The 22,477-nt window shown below is 41.4% G+C and overlaps 1 protein-coding gene across 1 annotated transcript in view; it reads left to right on the forward strand.

Annotated features, from left to right (window-relative positions):
- Positions 1-22,477, forward strand: part of LOC123879009 (protein daughterless) — a 131,245-nt gene that overhangs the window by 53,419 nt on the left and 55,349 nt on the right. The window lies entirely within an intron of this gene.

Here is a 22,477-nt window from a genome sequence, read left to right on the forward strand (position 1 = left end):
TTATGACGTAAATAGACATCCAATAAGAATTTTTAAAAAATTCAACCCCCTTACGCTAACTAAATAGGGCGTTGAAATTTGTGTAATCCACGCGGATGAAGTTGCGGGCATAAGCTAGTTTTATATATTACATATAACTTTACAAACTCACTTCAAACTCGACTCAATAAAAAACACCTCGATCGTGAACCATCAGTAACGCTAGGCGACGTATGTAAATTTTCGGCCAGGTGGCGACTTTGTGCGACCCCGCGGACCTGTCGGCCAACCAGTGTGTGAACAGAACTAGGTATAAGGGACTAAGGCTGATATATATAAGAGCTCACTTTGACTTTGCTCAGACTTAAGACACTGTTAAAACGAGACAGCGTTATACCGCTGACATAAATCTGTCTCGTTTTAACTGAAACTTAAGTCTAAGCAAAGTCAAAGTGCGCTCTATAGATTTCAACCTAAATGTGTACAAAGTCAAAGTCAAAACATTCATTCAAAGTAGGTACAATTGTACTCCTTTTGATGGTCGAAATTGTTGTACGATATAGTGGTGATAATTAATTACGTAACTTAAAACTAAAGCTACGAGGGTTCCAAACGCGCCCAAGTCTGAGAAGAGCCTGACAAACTCAGCCTGATATTCTTTTTTTTTTTTTTGACGTGACAACGTCTTATAATTCGATAGAGCCGGCTGCACGCACGAAAAAACATGACTCATGCGGCGTTACCTCGCTCTGAGGCGTTCCATGTAAGGCTTGAAGTGCAAGCGAGAGCGCGGAACGAGCGACAAAGAAGCACAATCGGCCTTTGTTGTCACGTTCAACTATCGTCAGTAAACCGACTTTACAGACAACCAATTTTTTTACCATCACGACTTTACAAAATCACTTATACTTATTAGAACTATCAAAGCTGACTGGCAACTCATTCTCAAGCTTTCGTATCATTAAATAATTCTTTACATTATAATAGGATTTTTCAATCAGTTTACTTAAAACTTTGAACTTATTGAGTACGATTATGTCATTGAGACTTTAGGTATATCTTTTTGGTGATGATGGTATACTATGCGGTAAACAAAATATTTGGTGCTAACTATAATAGCCTCATAAGGAAGCTCAGTCACTCAGCGATCGATGGAGAGAGCTATGCTTGGAATCTCTCTACGTGATCAAATCGACATGAGCAGAACCGTAGGAGAACCAGAGTTACCGACATGGTTTAACGGGTTGCGAAGCTGAAGTGGCAATGGGCAGGGCACATAGTCCGCCTGGATTTGGGTTTACTAAAAATCCTGTGGGAACTATTTGATTTTTCGGGATAAAAAGTAGCCCTGTGTCCTTCCCCGGGATGTAAGTTGACTTTGTAGCAAACATACAAATTTTTCAAACGGACGGGCCTTTAAAAATCCTAAGGCCTAAAAAATAAAAGTTGCCTATATCAATTTCCGGGATGCAAGCTACTTCAGTAGGTACCAAAAACACAAATCGGTTAAACGGACGGACCTTTCAAAATCTGTGGGAACTATTTGATTTTTCGGGATAAAAAGTAGCCTATGTCCTTTACCCGGGATGTAAGCTAACTTTGTACCTTTCATCAAAATCGGTTAAACTTTTGGGCCGTGAATACCTAACAGACAGACAGAGAGACACTTTCGCATTTATAATGTTAGTATGGATAAGCCTAGACTTTGTAGAGCGATAAGTGTTTGTCCACGTAGATAAATGTAGGTAGGTACCTATTTGTAGTTTCGAAACGGACGAGTTTTTGTACATACGCTGTTTGTGATGATATGGAGTCGCGCGCCGGGAATCGAAGCGTGGTACCATGTGGCAGGTGTCTGCTGAGCCAGTTATGGGTTAGTGGTCTATGGGGCGAGTGATGGCGGTTTCGACTTTAATCCGTCCCTTGAAATACTGGTGTTTATACCACACGCTATGCTACGAATCTTGTTGTAGAATTGGGTCTTGGACCAGTAATAAAATGATTTGATGTTTTGTATGGCGGAAGTTTATATGGCTAGAATTCATTTATTAATAAAGAGAATAATAAAATAAAAATCATGATTTTTATTTATTTCTAACATTAAGAGGATAGTCGAGATGTAAATTTTGTTTAGTTACATTAAAAAATTAAAAAATAAAACTCAAGAAAGATTTTAGGTCAAAAATATGGATATTTAGAAGCTAGTAACTTTCATGAGCAATATTTCTTAAAAATTAAAACGTACGACCATAGTTCTTTGTTATATCTACAACATTCCTAAAAACAAGTGTAAATACCCCCGACAAGTGAAGGTTACGGTAATAACTAGAAAAGAACTGATAATTAGCAAGAAACAGTTAAAGATTATTTTGCTATAATCCGCCAACAGATAATTTTCAAACGGCTGAACCGATTTTCTTGGATTATAACTAAGAACACTCTCGAGCAAGCCACCTTTCAAAAAAAAAAAACTAAATTAAAATCGGTTCATTAGTTAAGGAGCTACGATGCCACAGACAGATACACAGATACACACGTCAAACTTATAACACCCCTCTTTTTGGGTCGGGGGTTAACTATGAAAATTGGACTACATCTAGGGGGGGAAAACGTTACAACTAGACAATACTCTTAACATTCAAATGCCCAGACTGCGTTTGTATGGAGAGTATTTTTCTGTACCTGTAAGGTACTATTAAGTATTCTATGGTGCCGCTCACCTGAATCCCAGAATCAAAGGGGGTATAAACCAAAAAGGCCCAGTTTTTTACGACCCGCCGACACGGTAATATTATGTATCAGTATTCCAACTTCATACAAACGGACGAAACGCGAGCTATACCTACGCACCTCGATGTCGGCAGGCGCTCGACACGCAGACAGTCGCGACTGTGCCGCAGTGACGAACGGGCGGTGTTTTGTTTTTCTAACAATAACCGCGCGATTTTTTCGTTGTATGTGAAACCCGATCAAAGAAGCCACAATTTCAGCTCAGAATGTCGGTATTTAAGGTACCGGGACTACAATAAGATTAATTCGCAAATTTTTTGATTGTACCCAGCGATGATTTTGTGGAATATATAGAAAAAATGGAGAAAATATTCCGAACTTCATTTAAAACCAAATATATAAATTGTAAAGTAGCTGTAGGTATCTATAACCAAAAAAAAGATTTTCTTTTTTTCCATCTTGTCCATGTTTCCCAAAACAATTTTTAATTAAAAGCTTTATACTAGAATTCGGATTTTTTAAACTTTAAAATTTAATAATTCGTAACGTTCGTTTAATTTCCTACGTCTCAGTCGAGGCGCAAATATTTTTCGGTCTCAAATGTATAAGACCGATTTGTTATTCATGCATAAACATGGTTTTTTAATTAAATCTACCAATCAAAAAACAACACGCATTTTTATTGAACATTTCCTATGCAATTCACAAAGTATTTTATTTGTTTATATAAAAAAAGTATATTTACAATCACAAAACTAGATGGAAACACAAAGTAGGCAAGTGTAATTAAACTGCTGGAGGCGGGCAGCCCTACCGCATGTTTACGTACCGCGCAACTGTAGGTATCTATTTCAAAGATACGGCCGAGTTAGAATACTGTATAGATAATATTACCGTGCCGCCGAGTCGCGTGCTCCCGCGCACTTTATAACTTCATGCAATTACATACCAGGGGCCCTTGTTCGAGGGGACTCAAAGAAGGACCTTACAAAAGGCCCCCCTCCATGCTTTAGCCTTTTTTAACGCTCCGGTCGTTCAACTTGTCATTTTGATGGGATAAAAATCATTATTGCTAGCGGATTGGAGTTTTAGGGTGGTCGCACACCGATGGCACCGAACGCGCTGCCAAAAATCCTCAATAGCTCAACGAGTAAAGAAGCGGACTGAAATCCGGAAGGTCGGCGGTTCGAACCCCACCGTTGCACTATTGTCGTACTTACTCCGAGCACAAGCTTTACGCTTAGTTGGAGGGGAAAAGAGGAGTATTAGTCACGATAATACTGATAATACATACGATTTAGGTTTTTAAAATCTCGTAGAAACTTAATATTCTGGGTTAAAAAGTAGGCTTTGTCACTCACGGGATGTATCCCAAGTCTGTACCAAATTTCATTAAAATTAAAATCGGTTCAGCGGTTGGGCCGTGAAAACGTAGCAGACAGACAGACACACTTTCGCATTTATAATATTAGTATGGATAGTTTGGATTATTTACCATTTTTCAGCGCGTGTAAATTGCTTATGACTTTATTCTTTCTTTTGACATCATTTTGGGATTTGGAGTTATGAAAAATGCCTATCATTCGGCGCGTACTGCGCGCGCTGTTTGGTGTGCGACCAACCTTATCTGCATGTGTAGGGAGTAGATTAGGGAGGCATGGTCAAGTGTTTAGCTTCAATACGAGAGGGTTCCGTGGGATTATGTTACGTTGATTTTGATCGTAATTGTAGTGTTTGGGTTACTAGTTAAATGTTATTCTTGACAATATGGACTGGTTTTGATTTTGATGATGATTAGATATCAGTTTTAAATTAACATTAGCTGGCTCTTCAAATAATTTATGTGAGCACTAGGTGATGCCCGCGACTTTGTCTGCGTGGATTTAGGTTTTTTAAATCCCGTAAGAACTTCTTGGTTTTCTTGGGTAAAAAATTGATGTCAATTTCCGGACGCAAGTTAGGTACAGAAGTGTCCCAAATTTCATATAAATCGGTTAAACGGATGGGTCTTTGAGAATCTCGGGGGAACTCTTTTATTTTTCGGGATAAAAAGTACCCAGTCTATGTTCGTCCCCGGGATATAAACTAACTCTGTAGCCATCAAAATCGGTTAAACTGTTGAGCCGACAAAAGCGAGCAAATAGACAGACAGACACACTTTCACATTTCTAATATTATATTAATATGGATTATAAAGAGGTAAAGTTTGTATTTCATATAATCGGTTAAACTGTTGGGCCGTAAAAAGCCTTAGCTGGACCTAAATCCACGCGGACGAAGTCCCGGTCATCATTTAGTCTAGTAAATAATAATTAAACGCTACTACGGACCCCTTGATTTCGTCAACACATAATAATCGTACAAACTCTATTTTATAACAAATAAAAAACGACTTACATCCTTTTGCCTCCAGCGCTCTAGATATCCGTACAAAGGGTGAATGCATACGTTTGCCCGTATCAAAAAATTGTATAACTACCCTCAACTTTGAACTTTATTTTGTGAGCTTTAAAGTTTAGTTTAGTATAGCAGTTTTGTTAATCCTCCTTATGAAATCCTTTGTCCGTCCGTACATTTTAATATGAATAACCATCGGCTTTGCTGGATCTGTGGTTGTGTGAGATTTAACAAAGGTTTTATCGCGCGATTAAATTTTTTTGTTTGCTCGCTTTTTGATTACTACTTATACTTAACCTACAAGTACGCACATGCATATAATTTATCATCATCATGGTCGATCCATAACCGGCCCACTAATAAGCATGGGTCTCCTCTCAGAAATACAAGGTTTAGTTAGACCATAGTCCACCACGCGGTCCAAGTGTGGATTGGCAGACTTAGCATACCTTTGAGAACATTATGGAGAAACTCTCAGGCATGCAGGTTTCATCGTGATGTTTTCCTTCACCATTGCAAGTGATATTTAGTAACTTGGTAAAGAAAAGGTAGAGGTGCGTGTCTGGGATCAAACCCCCGACTTCCAATTAGGAGAATGACGTCATAACCAATAGGCTATCACAGCGTTAGATTCAAAATTCTTTATTTTTTAGTTTTTTAGTTTTTGTACCTACGCGTGCTATACCCGATTATATAGTTTTGGATATATTGTTTAAGAGGGGTCTCTCCGTCACTCGTTTCATACAAACGTAGTTCCAATTTCATTTGAATATTAAGCAACCAAAGTCCATGAAATTTTGCAGACATATTCTAGAATGTCTGCAAAATTTCATGGACTTTGGTTGCTTAATATTCAAATGAAATTGGAACTACGATTGTATGAAGCGAGTGACGGAGAGAGCCCTGTTAATGGATGTAAATGTTTCATAGGAGACAGTTATGGTTTGAGTGTTTTATTATAATATATGAATTGCCTGTTATTTAATTTATACAAAAAAATTGCATACACATTTTTACACGATTAAGAAAACAATAATTTCACAAACTCCACCCGAGTGAAGCCGGGGTGTGTCAGTCAGTATTCCCATACAGGCTGGGTAAACTCGTGCGCACTTGACCGGGCTCTACACTCTACAGTATGTAGATTTGCGCAGGTGCGCGCCGATGGGGTGCCGAGTTATCTACCCCTTGCGGGCAGCGCTGGAATTCTGTTCGTTCTGCGGACCCCATGGGCATGGCTAAATACCTACTGCTATATATCACTAGGGCCATTTTTTACCCCACTATGGCATAGCCAAAAAGAAGGGTTATGATTTTAGCAGTCTATTAGCTGATGCCCGCGGCTTCATTCGCGTGGATTTAGGTTTCTTAAAAATCCCGTGGGAACTCGTCGATTTTCCGGGATAAAAATAAGCCTATGCGTTAATCCAGGGTATAATCTATCTCCATTCCAAGTTTCAGCCAAATCCATATAGTAGTTTGCGTGAAAGAGTATCAAACATCCATCCATATATACATACAAACTTTTGCGTCTATAATATTGTAGCATTTAGGAGCATATTTTGTTACTTTGACCATTACTCTTTAAAAGATTTCGCATAAGTAATCTGATTATGTACGTACATAAAAGGAAAATATGAGTAACTGACTTAATCTATCAACGTACGGGCTGAAAGGCATATACATACATAATTACATTTGGCATTATTTGGCCGTAGACTAAATGCCGTAATGACGGCCCTAAAAAGGATTTTTGAAAATCCAACACCTAAAGGTGGGTACTGACCGAAGTAGTTAGTTTTTTTTAATTGTATGGGATGCGCTTAGCTGCAATCACACCGAACAGGAGATGATGACGCAGCCTAAGGTGGAGTGCGCTCGTCCGTTCTGCGTATCACCTGGAAACCCTTCGTTTTTCCGGGATAAAAAGTAGCCTATGTCCATCTCTGGGATGCAAGCTATCCCGTTAAAGCGGACGGGCCGTGAACAGGTGAACAGGCAGACTGACAGATTTATGATATTAGTATGGATTGAAATCTAAATAAATTATTTCAATATTCTTGTTTCAAAGTTATTTACGTCTCACGAGAAAAGGTCACAATATGTTTAAAAAAACGCCATTTAAGTTTCGAAGCTTTTACTCGCACAGCCGAAGCGTGCCCGATCTCGGCCGAGCTCCGCCGAAGCGAAACATCTGTCGGGGCGGCGCGTGCGCCGGTATTATTACCTACTCGTCGGCACCAGGTAGGCGAGTAGGTATCGTAGATTTACGCAGGTGGGACGGAATGATTTTCCTTGTGTGTTTATCGGACGAGTTCGATGGACGATGCTAAAGTATGAGACCTTTTTGATACATTGATAAATTAATTAATGATAAGTTACCCCCTTTATAGCTACCTAATCCATACTAATATTATAAATGCGAAAGTGTATCTGTCTGTCTGTCTGTCTGCTACGTTTTCACGGCCCAACCGCTGGACGGATTTTAATGAAAGATACAGACATGGGATACATCCCGGTGATGGACATAGACTACATTTTATCCCGTACCGTTGCACTGTCGTACCCCACTCCTATCACAAGCTTTGCGCTTAGTTGGAGGGAAAAGGGGAATATTAGTCATAGCTAATTAAAATGGCTATGTTCTTTGAAAATCATCGTTAAGGACGTATTTGCACACTTGTATAGATTTTCGGTACGCTTTGTGGCTAAAATATACTAAGTGAATTGGAACTACAGATTGCTAAAAAAAGATTGGTCCTTTATCTCCAGAGATCGAGTAATTTTTTGATAAAATCATTAATTTTGATACTATAAGAACGATTTTCCTTCACCTCTTCCACGCAGAATTAACGATTTAGGGTCAAGTTTAGGTACATTTTTCTCAGTTTACGTACGGATTTTATTCTTCTAATAAATATTTTCCGTTAGCACATAATGTGCACCTCAAAATGTGAGATTATTATATTAATAGTATTATAAAAATAAATAAAAACATCGTGTATAAATTTTTCACGTATTTTGCTTCAACCGCAAACCTTAACACAGTGCACTAAGGGTTATTTTGATATTGGGCAGGCAATGGTATGATTTCAAAATTATATCAGTCAGCGGCTAGCCGCCTTCGTGGGTGGTCTCTGCGTCGGTTGCTATAATTTTTTGATGTGGAAAAGATCGCTGTACGAACACAAAATAGTTCGACAAAACCCTAACTGATATTTATAGGTACCTATTATCACATTTTATCGTTAGCTGGATTTTTTTCTTGAGCATGATAGTGATCTGATAGTGAACTTCGAAGGCTGCGACAGAAACTTGAAGACTAGAAGAACTAGATGTGTCCAGTCTGGGCTCGTTTTCTTAGTCATGACGAGATCTTACCTCCGGATTTGTGGAGTGACCTGATGGTATACCTCGAAAGTCACTATTGGAACTCGGAGACGAATAGAGCTAGGTGTTTCGAGTTTGGGCTCATTTTCTTAGTCATGATGAGATCTTACCTCCGGATTTGTGGAGTGACCTGATGGTATACCTCGGAAGTCACTATTGGAACTCGGAGACGAATAGAGCTAGGTGTTTCGAGTTTGGGCTCATTTTCTTAGTCATGATGAGATCTTACCTCCGGATTTGTGGAGTGACCTGATGGTATACCTCGAAAGTCACTATTGGAACTCGGAGACGAATAGAGCTAGGTGTTTCGAGTTTGGGCTCATTTTCTTAGTCATGAAGAGATCTTACCTCCGGATTTGTGGAGTAACCTGATGGTATACCTCGGAAGTCACTATTGGAACTCGGAGACGAATAGAGCTAGGTGTTTCGAGTTTGGGCTCATTTTCTTAGACATGATGAGATCTTACCTCCGGATTTGTGGAGTGACCTGATGGTATACCTCGGAAGTCACTATTGGAACTCGGAGACGAATAGAGCTAGGTGTTTCGAGTTTGGGCTCATTTTCTAAGACATGATGAGATCTTACCTCCGGATTTGTGGAGTGACCTGATGGTATACCTCGGAAGTCACTATTGGAACTCAGAGACGAATAGAGCTAGGTGTTTCGAGTTTGGACTCATTTTCTTAGTCATGATGAGATCTTACCTCCGGATTTGTGGAGTGACCTGATGGTATACCTCGAAAGTCACTATTGGAACTCGGAGACGAATAGAGCTAGGTGTTTCGAGTTTGGGCTCATTTTCTTAGTAATGATGAGATCTTACCTCCGGATTTGTGGAGTGACCTGATGGTATACCTCGGAAGTCACTATTGGAACTCGGAGACGAATAGAGCTAGATGTTTCGAGTTTGGGCTCATTTTCTTAGTCATGATGAGATCTTACCTCCGGATTTGTGGAGTGACCTGATGGTATACCTCGGAAGTCACTATTGGAACTCGGAGACGAATAGAGCTAGGTGTTTCGAGTTTGGGCTCATTTTCTTAGACATGATGAGATCTTACCTCCGGATTTGTGGAGTGACCTGATGGTATACCTCGGAAGTCACTATTGGAACTCGGAGACGAATAGAGCTAGGTGTTTCGAGTTTGGGCTCATTTTCTTAGTCATGATGAGATCTTACCTCCGGATTTGTGGAGTGACCTGATGGTATACCTCGGAAGTCACTATTGGAACTCGGAGACGAATAGAGCTAGGTGTTTCGAGTTTGGGCTCATTTTCTTAGTAATGATGAGATCTTACCTCCGGATTTGTGGAGTGACCTGATGGTATACCTCGGAAGTCACTATTGGAACTCGGAGACGAATAGAGCTAGGTGTTTCGAGTTTGGGCTCATTTTCTTAGTCATGATGAGATCTTACCTCCGGATTTGTGGAGTGACCTGATGGTATACCTCGGAAGTCACTATTGGAACTCGGAGACGAATAGAGCTAGGTGTTTCGAGTTTGGGCTCATTTTCTTAGTCATGATGAGATCTTACCTCCGGATTTGTGGAGTGACCTGATGGTATACCTCGGAAGTCACTATTGGAACTCGGAGACGAATAGAGCTAGGTGTTTCGAGTTTGGGCTCATTTTCTTAGTAATGATGAGATCTTACCTCCGGATTTGTGGAGTGACCTGATGGTATACCTCGGAAGTCACTATTGGAACTCGGAGACGAATAGAGCTAGGTGTTTCGAGTTTGGGCTCATTTTCTTAGTCATGATGAGATCTTACCTCCGGATTTGTGGAGTGACCTGATGGTATACCTCGGAAGTTACTATTGGAACTCGGAGACGAATAGAGCTAGGTGTTTCGAGTTTGGGCTCATTTTCTTAGTCATGATGAGATCTTACCTCCGGATTTGTGGAGTGACCTGATGGTATACCTCGGAAGTCACTATTGGAACTCGGAGACGAATAGAGCTAGGTGTTTCGAGTTTGGGCTCATTTTCTAAGACATGATGAGATCTTACCTCCGGATTTGTGGAGTGACCTGATGGTATACCTCGGAAGTCACTATTGGAACTCAGAGACGAATAGAGCTAGGTGTTTCGAGTTTGGACTCATTTTCTTAGTCATGATGAGATCTTACCTCCGGATTTGTGGAGTGACCTGATGGTATACCTCGAAAGTCACTATTGGAACTCGGAGACGAATAGAGCTAGGTGTTTCGAGTTTGGGCTCATTTTCTTAGTAATGATGAGATCTTACCTCCGGATTTGTGGAGTGACCTGATGGTATACCTCGGAAGTCACTATTGGAACTCGGAGACGAATAGAGCTAGATGTTTCGAGTTTGGGCTCATTTTCTTAGTCATGATGAGATCTTACCTCCGGATTTGTGGAGTGACCTGATGGTATACCTCGGAAGTCACTATTGGAACTCGGAGACGAATAGAGCTAGGTGTTTCGAGTTTGGGCTCATTTTCTTAGACATGATGAGATCTTACCTCCGGATTTGTGGAGTGACCTGATGGTATACCTCGGAAGTCACTATTGGAACTCGGAGACGAATAGAGCTAGGTGTTTCGAGTTTGGGCTCATTTTCTTAGACATGATGAGATCTTACCTCCGGATTTGTGGAGTGACCTGATGGTATACCTCGGAAGTCACTATTGGAACTCGGAGACGAATAGAGCTAGGTGTTTCGAGTTTGGGCTCATTTTCTTAGTCATGATGAGATCTTACCTCCGGATTTGTGGAGTGACCTGATGGTATACCTCGGAAGTCACTATTGGAACTCGGAGACGAATAGAGCTAGGTGTTTCGAGTTTGGGCTCATTTTCTTAGTAATGATGAGATCTTACCTCCGGATTTGTGGAGTGACCTGATGGTATACCTCGGAAGTCACTATTGGAACTCGGAGACGAATAGAGCTAGGTGTTTCGAGTTTGGGCTCATTTTCTTAGTCATGATGAGATCTTACCTCCGGATTTGTGGAGTGACCTGATGGTATACCTCGGAAGTCACTATTGGAACTCGGAGACGAATAGAGCTAGGTGTTTCGAGTTTGGGCTCATTTTCTTAGTCATGATGAGATCTTACCTCCGGATTTGTGGAGTGACCTGATGGTATACCTCGGAAGTCACTATTGGAACTCGGAGACGAATAGAGCTAGGTGTTTCGAGTTTGGGCTCATTTTCTTAGTCATGATGAGATCTTACCTCCGGATTTGTGGAGTGACCTGATGGTATACCTCGAAAGTCACTATTGGAACTCGGAGACGAATAGAGCTAGGTGTTTCGAGTTTGGGCTCATTTTCTTAGTCATGAAGAGATCTTACCTCCGGATTTGTGGAGTAACCTGATGGTATACCTCGGAAGTCACTATTGGAACTCGGAGACGAATAGAGCTAGGTGTTTCGAGTTTGGGCTCATTTTCTTAGACATGATGAGATCTTACCTCCGGATTTGTGGAGTGACCTGATGGTATACCTCGGAAGTCACTATTGGAACTCGGAGACGAATAGAGCTAGGTGTTTCGAGTTTGGGCTCATTTTCTAAGACATGATGAGATCTTACCTCCGGATTTGTGGAGTGACCTGATGGTATACCTCGGAAGTCACTATTGGAACTCAGAGACGAATAGAGCTAGGTGTTTCGAGTTTGGACTCATTTTCTTAGTCATGATGAGATCTTACCTCCGGATTTGTGGAGTGACCTGATGGTATACCTCGAAAGTCACTATTGGAACTCGGAGACGAATAGAGCTAGGTGTTTCGAGTTTGGGCTCATTTTCTTAGTAATGATGAGATCTTACCTCCGGATTTGTGGAGTGACCTGATGGTATACCTCGGAAGTCACTATTGGAACTCGGAGACGAATAGAGCTAGATGTTTCGAGTTTGGGCTCATTTTCTTAGTCATGATGAGATCTTACCTCCGGATTTGTGGAGTGACCTGATGGTATACCTCGGAAGTCACTATTGGAACTCGGAGACGAATAGAGCTAGGTGTTTCGAGTTTGGGCTCATTTTCTTAGACATGATGAGATCTTACCTCCGGATTTGTGGAGTGACCTGATGGTATACCTCGGAAGTCACTATTGGAACTCGGAGACGAATAGAGCTAGGTGTTTCGAGTTTGGGCTCATTTTCTTAGTCATGATGAGATCTTACCTCCGGATTTGTGGAGTGACCTGATGGTATACCTCGGAAGTCACTATTGGAACTCGGAGACGAATAGAGCTAGGTGTTTCGAGTTTGGGCTCATTTTCTTAGTAATGATGAGATCTTACCTCCGGATTTGTGGAGTGACCTGATGGTATACCTCGGAAGTCACTATTGGAACTCGGAGACGAATAGAGCTAGGTGTTTCGAGTTTGGGCTCATTTTCTTAGTCATGATGAGATCTTACCTCCGGATTTGTGGAGTGACCTGATGGTATACCTCGGAAGTCACTATTGGAACTCGGAGACGAATAGAGCTAGGTGTTTCGAGTTTGGGCTCATTTTCTTAGTCATGATGAGATCTTACCTCCGGATTTGTGGAGTGACCTGATGGTATACCTCGGAAGTCACTATTGGAACTCGGAGACGAATAGAGCTAGGTGTTTCGAGTTTGGGCTCATTTTCTTAGTAATGATGAGATCTTACCTCCGGATTTGTGGAGTGACCTGATGGTATACCTCGGAAGTCACTATTGGAACTCGGAGACGAATAGAGCTAGGTGTTTCGAGTTTGGGCTCATTTTCTTAGTCATGATGAGATCTTACCTCCGGATTTGTGGAGTGACCTGATGGTATACCTCGGAAGTTACTATTGGAACTCGGAGACGAATAGAGCTAGGTGTTTCGAGTTTGGGCTCATTTTCTTAGTCATGATGAGATCTTACCTCCGGATTTGTGGAGTGACCTGATGGTATACCTCGGAAGTCACTATTGGAACTCGGAGACGAATAGAGCTAGGTGTTTCGAGTTTGGGCTCATTTTCTTAGTAATGATGAGATCTTACCTCCGGATTTGTGGAGTGACCTGATGGTATACCTCGGAAGTCACTATTGGAACTCGGAGACGAATAGAGCTAGATGTTTCGAGTTTGGGCTCATTTTCTTAGTCATGATGAGATCTTACCTCCGGATTTGTGGAGTGACCTGATGGTATACCTCGGAAGTCACTATTGGAACTCGGAGACGAATAGAGCTAGGTGTTTCGAGTTTGGGCTCATTTTCTTAGTAATGATGAGATCTTACCTCCGGATTTGTGGAGTGACCTGATGGTATACCTCGGAAGTCACTATTGGAACTCGGAGACGAATAGAGCTAGATGTTTCGAGTTTGGGCTCATTTTCTTAGTCATGATGAGATCTTACCTCCGGATTTGTGGATTGACCTGATAGTATACCTCGGAAGCCACTATTGGAACTCGGAGACGAATAGAGCTAGGTTTTTCGAGTTTGAGCTCATTTTCTTAGTCATGATGAGATCTTACCTCCGGATTTGTGGAGTGACCTGATGGTGTACCTCGGAAGCCACTATTGGAACTCGGAGACGAATAGAGCTAGGTGTTTTGAGTTTGGGCTCATTTTCTTAGTCATGATGAGATCTTACCTCCGGATTTGTGGAGTGACCTGATGGTATACCTCGGAAGTCACTATTGGAACTCGGAGACGAATAGAGCTAGGTGTTTCGAGTTTGGGCTCATTTTCTTAGTCATGATGAGATCTTACCTCCGGATTTGTGGAGTGACCTGATGGTATACCTCGGAAGTCACTATTGGAACTCGGAGACGAATAGAGCTAGGTGTTTCGAGTTTGGGCTCATTTTCTTAGTCATGATGAGATCTTACCTCCGGATTTGTGGAGTGACCTGATGGTATACCTCGGAAGTCACTATTGGAACTCGGAGACGAATAGAGCTAGGTGTTTCGAGTTTGGGCTCATTTTCTTAGTAATGATGAGATCTTACCTCCGGATTTGTGGAGTGACCTGATGGTATACCTCGGAAGTCACTATTGGAACTCGGAGACGAATAGAGCTAGATGTTTCGAGTTTGGGCTCATTTTCTTAGTCATGATGAGATCTTACCTCCGGATTTGTGGAGTGACCTGATAGTATACCTCGGAAGCCACTATTGGAACTCGGAGACGAATAGAGCTAGGTTTTTCGAGTTTGAGCTCATTTTCTTAGTCATGATGAGATCTTACCTCCGGATTTGTGGAGTGACCTGATGGTGTACCTCGGAAGCCACTATTGGAACTCGGAGACGAATAGAGCTAGGTGTTTCGAGTTTGGGCTCATTTTCTTAGTCATGATGAGATCTTACCTCCGGATTTGTGGAGTGACCTGATGGTATACCTCGGAAGTCACTATTGGAACTCGGAGACGAATAGAGCTAGGTGTTTCGAGTTTGGGCTCATTTTCTTAGTCATGATGAGATCTTACCTCCGGATTTGTGGAGTGACCTGATGGTATACTTTGGAAGTCACTATTGGAACTCGGAGACGAATAGAGCTAGGTGTTTCGAGTTTGGGCTCATTTTCTTAGTCATGATGAGATCTTACCTCCGGATTTGTGAAGTGACCTGATGGTATACCTCGGAAGTCACTATTGGAACTCGGAGACGAATAGAGCTAGCTGTTTCGAGTTCGGGCTCATTTTCTTAGTCATGATGAGATCTTACCTCCAGATTTGTGGAGTGACCTGATGGTATACCTCGGAAGTCACTATTGGAACTCGGAGACGAATAGAGCTAGGTGTTTCGAGTTTGGGCTCATTTTCTTAGTCATGATGAGATCTTACCTCCGGATTTGTGGAGTGACCTGATAGTATACCTCGGAAGCCACTATTGGAACTCGGAGACGAATAGAGCTAGGTTTTTCGAGTTTGAGCTCATTTTCTTAGTCATGATGAGATCTTACCTCCGGATTTGTGGAGTGACCTGATGGTATACCTCGGAAGTCACTATTGGAACTCGGAGACGAATAGAGCTAGGTGTTTCGAGTTTGGGCTCATTTTCTTAGTCATGATGAGATGTTACCTCCGGATTCGTGAAGTGACCTGATGGTATACCTCGGATGTCACTATTGGAACTCGGAGACGAATAAAGCTAGCTGTTTCGAGTTCGGGCTCATTTTCTTAGTCATGATGAGATCTTACCTCCGGATTTGTGGAGTGACCTGATGGTATACCTCGGAAGTCACTATTGGAACTTACAAAACGAGCTCAAACTCATAACATCTAACTCTACTCGACTCGAAAGTCCAATAGTGGCTTTTGAAGTATACCTTCAGAGCACTCCAACAAGTTTCAAGGTATAATCTCGTCATAACTAACAAAACGAGCCCAAACTCGAAACACCTAGCTCTATTCGTCTCCGAGTTCCAATAGTGACTTTCGAGGTATACCATCAGGTCACTCCACAAATCCGGAGGTAAGATCTCATCATGACTAAGAAAATGAGCCCAAACTCGAAACACCTAGCTCTATTCGTCTCCGAGTTCCAATAGTGACTTCCGAGGTATACCATCAGGTCACTCCACAAATCCGGAGGTAAGATCTCATCATGACTAAGAAAATGAGCCCAAACTCGAAACACCTAGCTCTATTCGTCTCCGAGTTCCAATAGTGACTTCCGAAGTATACCATCAGGTCACTCCACAAATCCGGAGGTAAGATCTCATCATGACTAAGAAAATGAGCCCAAACTCGAAACACCTAGCTCTATTCGTCTCCGAGTTCCAATAGTGACTTCCGAGGTATACCATCAGGTCACTCCACAAATCCGGAGGTAAGATCTCATCATTACTAAGAAAATGAGCCCAAACTCGAAACACCTAGCTCTATTCGTCTCCGAGTTCCAATAGTGACTTCCGAGGTATACCATCAGGTCACTCCACAAATCCGGAGGTAAGATCTCATCATGACTAAGAAAATGAGCCCAAACTCGAAACACCTAGCTCTATTCGTCTCCGAGTTCCAATAGTGACTTCCGAGGTATACCATCAGGTCACTCCACAAATCCGGAGGTAAGATCTCATCATGACTAATAAAATGAGCCCAAACTCGAAACACCTAGCTCTATTCGTCTCCGAGTTCCAATAGTGACTTTCGAGGTATACCATCAGGTCACTCCACAAATCCGGAGGTAAGATCTCATCATGACTAAGAAAATGAGCCCAAACTCGAAACACCTAGCTCTATTCGTCTCCGAGTTCCAATAGTGACTTCCGAGGTATACCATCAGGTCACTCCACAAATCCGGAGGTAAGATCTCATCATGACTAAGAAAATGAGCCGGAACTCGAAACAGCTAGCTCTATTCGTCTCCGAGTTCCAATAGTGACTTCCGAGGTGTACCATCAGGTCACTCCACAAATCCGGAGGTAAGATCTCTTCATGACTAAGAAAATGAGCCCAAACTCGAAACACCTAGCTCTATTCGTCTCCGAGTTCCAATAGTGACTTCCGAGGATACCATCAGGTCACTCCACAAATCCGGAGGTAAGATCTCATCATGACTAAGAAAATGAGTCCAAACTTGAACCACCTAGCTCTATTCGTCTCCGAGTTCCAATAGTGACTTCCAAAGTATACCATCAGGTCACTCCACAAATCCGGAGGTAAGATCTCATCATGACTAAGAAAATGAGCCCAAACTCGAAACACCTAGCTCTATTCGTCTCCGAGTTCCAATAGTGACTTCCAAGGTATACCATCAGGTCACTCCACAAATCCGGAGGTAAGATCTCATCATGACTAAGAAAATGAGCCCAAACTCGAAACACCTAGCTCTATTCGTCTCCGAGTTCCAATAGTGACTTTCGAGGTATACCATCAGGTCACTCCACAAATCCGGAGGTAAGATCTCATCATGACTAAGAAAATGAGCCCAAACTCGAAACACCTAGCTCTATTCGTCTCCGAGTTCCAATAGTGACTTCCGAGGTATACCATCAGGTCACTCCACAAATCCGGAGGTAAGATCTCATCATGACTAAGAAAATGAGCCCAAACTCGAAACACCTAGCTCTATTCGTCTCCGAGTTCCAATAGTGACTTCCGAGGTATACCATCAGGTCACTCCACAAATCCGGAGGTAAGATCTCATCATGACTAAGAAAATGAGCCCAAACTCGAAACACCTAGCTCTATTCGTCTCCGAGTTCCAATAGTGACTTCCGAGGTATACCATCAGGTCACTCCACAAATCCGGAGGTAAGATCTCATCATTACTAAGAAAATGAGCCCAAACTCGAAACACCTAGCTCTATTCGTCTCCGAGTTCCAATAGTGACTTTCGAGGTATACCATCAGGTCACTCCACAAATCCGGAGGTAAGATCTCATCATGACTAAGAAAATGAGTCCAAACTCGAAACACCTAGCTCTATTCGTCTCTGAGTTCCAATAGTGACTTCCGAGGTATACCATCAGGTCACTCCACAAATCCGGAGGTAAGATCTCATCATGTCTTAGAAAATGAGCCCAAACTCGAAACACCTAGCTCTATTCGTCTCCGAGTTCCAATAGTGACTTCCGAGGTATACCATCAGGTCACTCCACAAATCCGGAGGTAAGATCTCATCATGACTAAGAAAATGAGCCCAAACTCGAAACACCTAGCTCTATTCGTCTCCGAGTTCCAATAGTGACTTCCGAGGTATACCATCAGGTCACTCCACAAATCCGGAGGTAAGATCTCATCATGACTAAGAAAATGAGCCCAAACTCGAAACACCTAGCTCTATTCGTCTCTGAGTTCCAGTAGTAGGTTCCAAGTATGCAATTTCATCAAGTCGGGAGGTAATGTAATGCTATCCTTCTCAGATTATTTTAGTCATAGTAGGAGCTCATAATTTCATAAGCATGGAAATGTTGTTCATTGCCAAGAAGTCATGGTGAAATATTTCATCATCAGACCCTTAGTCTGTAGGCACTGTTCTACTTACTGTATTATTGTCAAGATACATATTTAAAAAAAAAACTGTTAAAAAAAATAGATGACCAAATATAAAATAAAATAAAAATATCAAAGTATCAAAATCAAGTCGATTCACTCATTTTGACGCAGCTGTGTGCGTGTGGGCAGTGTACTTATGTAGTAGTGCAATTTTGATACCTATTCATTTTGCAAAGACGTCCTTAACTGCTAGACACATAACATTTCTCCACATACCGCGGTCTTGCACCGCCCGCTGCCATCCAACGGCTCTCAGACTCGTTTGCTGTCATCTGTCAACCTATTTAAGAGGGGGGGGGGGGGGGCCTTTTAACGCTAGGTACGCTTTCGGTGCGTCACCATTCCACCGTCTTGGAATCCCATATGTGCCCTTCTTCTGCGGATCTCCTAATTTCTGATTTGATCACGTAGAGAAACTCGAAGCGTAGCTCTCTCCATCGCCCGCCGAGTGACTCTCGGCTTCCTTATGAGGCCCATAGTATATGAATTGCCAAGTACCTACATACCTACTCTGCCAATGATCTCAGTTACTCGCCGACACCAGGGGCTCCATTGCGGTAGAATGATAGCTACAATGTCATGATCGCAATCACCTCTGATTGGTTGACGCTCGCTCACTATTGGCTACAATGCATTGTTGCAACAAGAATACCATAAATCCAGCCAATCACAACAATTGCGATTGTAACCATGATTGATGCAGGTTTATGGGAATCGACCAAAAACAGTTCTATGTATAGATTTCTTATCATTTTCTTATGAATTTAATCCAATATTCCACGTCACGCTATGTACCCAAGAGTTGATCGGTGTGTTAATAATGCAGGAACCAATTAAATACCTATCGAGCAGTTATCTAGTCCCTTAGGTATGCATCGCGTTTTATGGGTTATTGAGGTGTAAATCTTGAAACACCATGGATTGAGGGTGAATATTAGATTGCGCTTGAATCTTGACCGACATTTCACAGTGATAAAACTAGTTGTTATTAAAAATCTGTCAAACGAAACGTTCCGTACCATTGTACAAGTGTGTCTGTCTGTCTGTCTGCTACGTTTTCACGGCCCAACCGCTGAACCGATTTTAATGAAAGGTAGGTACAGACTTGGGATACATCCCGGGCAAGGACAAGGCTACTTTTATCCCGGAAAATCAAAGAGTTCCTACGGGATTTAAAAAAATCAAAATCCACACGGGCGAAGCCGTGAGCATCCCCTAGTTATAAATAATAATAATAATTCTGAGAGGAGACCCGTTCTCAGTAGTGAACCGTTGATGGGTTGATGATGATGATAACAGACTCTCCGAGCCACGGGGGTCACGAAAAACCCAAATTCAGACTTCCAAGTTTTTTTTTTTTTAATTTATTTAATCAAAATAATTTAACAAGGATCTATAATATTATAGCTCGCCAAACTGGTGGGCCAGTTTGTTGGCGAGCTTTGTATGAATGATGTATGTTTGAGTTTGTATTAAAAGCTCCTAATAAGAAAGTTTTCCTAAACTTTTCCAAAAAAAACCGTTGAATGAATTTCCTAACCTCCCCCACTATTGCTCTCGACTGCCCTTGAAAATTATATGAAAACATTCATTTTCCACCAACAGACAACTTTACACTCTATTCTTTAAGTCCTAAAGTTCAAAATACTCCTAAACTTCAATTCCATAGGGTGCTGAATTTGTAAAGCGTAAGCTCCACTCCCTGTATACGTCTATCTCTTTTGTTGCAATAGTGCTGTCCCGCTCGCACGTCAGGGGGGAGAATGGCAACGTCGCGTTTATTTACGTTTGATAAGTTTGATAAAAGTAAATTGTTACGATCTGGGATTATAATAAAACTTAGCCTAATTGAGACTTGAGTTACAGTACTATTATATTATTATTCTATGCTTGAGTGGGCTAGCCTATAGTCTGATTTTTAATGCCGTGGAATTCTGACGTTTTATAATGTTAATGTTTGGAATGAAAAAAAAGTAACTTTGAATAAAATAGACTATGGATTCTAACCATTATTAACCCCCGACCCAAAAAGAGGGGTGTTATAAATTTGACGTGTGTATGTGTGTATCTGTGTATCTGTGTAGCTGTGTATCTGTCTGTGGCATCGTAGCGCCTAAACGAGTGAACCGATTTTAATTTAGTTTTTTTTGTTTGAAAGGTGGCTTGATCGAGAGTGTTCTTAGCTATAATCCAAGAAAATCGGTTCAGCAGTTTAAGAGTTATCAGCTCTTTTCTCGTTTTCTTGTAGAAAAGAAGGTTAGATAACCGTTAGGTTCATAATAATAAGTCAATTGACAAATGTCAAGCTGTCAAAATGGACGTTGCCTACATACATAATTATTTATTTGAAAATGATGTTTTGGAAACTCAGATACTTTGGATCGTAGGCGCGGAATAGTCCGAGCAAATCGGTTCTGCCGTTTGAAAGTTATCAGCTCTTTTCTAGTTATTGTAACCTTAACTGGTCGGGGGTGTTGAAAATTTTTAATTTACACTTGTTAATGTTAATGTTTAGGATGAAAAAAAAGTAACTTTGAATAAAATAGACTATGGATTCTAACCATTATTAACTTTATAGAAGCGTAAGTTTGTTTTAAATTTTTATTTACAGGTCACTATTCTGCCCTCGTAATTGAAAACACAGTAACTTCGGTTACTGTGTTGACGTAGGTAAATTTTTATCCTGGAAAAGCAAAGAGTTCCTACAGGATTTTGAAAAACCTGAATCCACGCACATGAAGTCCCGAACATTATCTAATATGTATTAGTATAGATTAAGGTTTTGTGGTTAATTGTATAAATTAAATACAATAGTAAAAAAAATATTTGGAGACGTCCACTTTTTAGGAAGTAACATCCGTCAGATCGATTTTTTTTTTCGTATGAAATGTAGCCTATGTCTGGCAGATCATAATGGCACCTCATTCATCAAAATCGGATTAGTAGTTTAGGCGCTGCGGTGGAACACACATAAATACAAGCCTACATACATACATTGACTTCTAAACGCATAACCCTTCTTTTTGGCTTTGCCGTAGTTGGGTAAAAAGTATATATAACATATAACATTTTGAATTATTATCTTATATTACAAGATATTGTCCAAGATATTAATATATTCCAAGATTGGATGTTATCCAACGCGGAATGTCGGAGTCGCTTCAATTCAGTTCTATTGTAATAGTTTCATTGCGTAACTCCTCTCCTGTCCGCTCGTCGTTTCACATGTCAGCGGCAGTCAGTTAGTTATACAGGAATAACTTGCTATTTTTTTCAGAGTTGAATAACAATACTTGACATAATTATTTTTATTTTTTAAAAAGAATATTAGCCATGCTAATCATGACTAATACTCCCCTTTCTGCTAAAAAGCTGTGATAGCCTAGTGGTTAGAACGTCCGCCTACTTATCGGAGGTCGGGGGTTCGATCCCGGGCACGCACCACTAACTTTTCAGTTATGTGCGTTTTAAGCAATTAAATATCACTTGCTTTAACGGTGAAGGAAAACATCGTGAGGAAACCTGCATGCCTGAGAGTTCTCCATGTTCTCAAAGGTGTGTGAAGTCTGCCAATCCACATTGGGCCAGCGTGGCAGACTATGGCCTAAACCCTTCTCATTCTGAGAGGAGACCCGTACTCAGTAGTGGGGCGGAAATGGGTTGATCATGATGATGATGATGACTCCCCTTTCCCCTCCAATTAAGCGTAAAGCTTGTGCCAGGAGTGGGTACGACAATATCACGGTAATATTATCTGTAACAATATGCAACGGGTGGGGTTTGAACCGCCGACCTTTTGAAATTCAGGCCGCTCCTCAACCGTTGAGCTATCGAGGCTATAGTTATATTTTTCGGAGCTTGAAAATAACTTATTTAGCGACATTGCCGGCTCACGCATTTCACCAAAAATGAGAAGGGCTTAGGTCATAGACACTCCTCTTTTGAGCAGTAAGTCGTCTTGTCTTGTATCTTCTTCTTCCAACCCTTATCCCATGCTACGTGGGGTCGGCACAACATGTCTTCCTCTTCCACTCTCTTCTGTCGTCCA

This window comes from Maniola jurtina, chromosome 27 (genome assembly GCF_905333055.1).
Source record: "Maniola jurtina chromosome 27, ilManJurt1.1, whole genome shotgun sequence".
NCBI classification, from domain to species: domain Eukaryota; kingdom Metazoa; phylum Arthropoda; class Insecta; order Lepidoptera; family Nymphalidae; genus Maniola; species Maniola jurtina.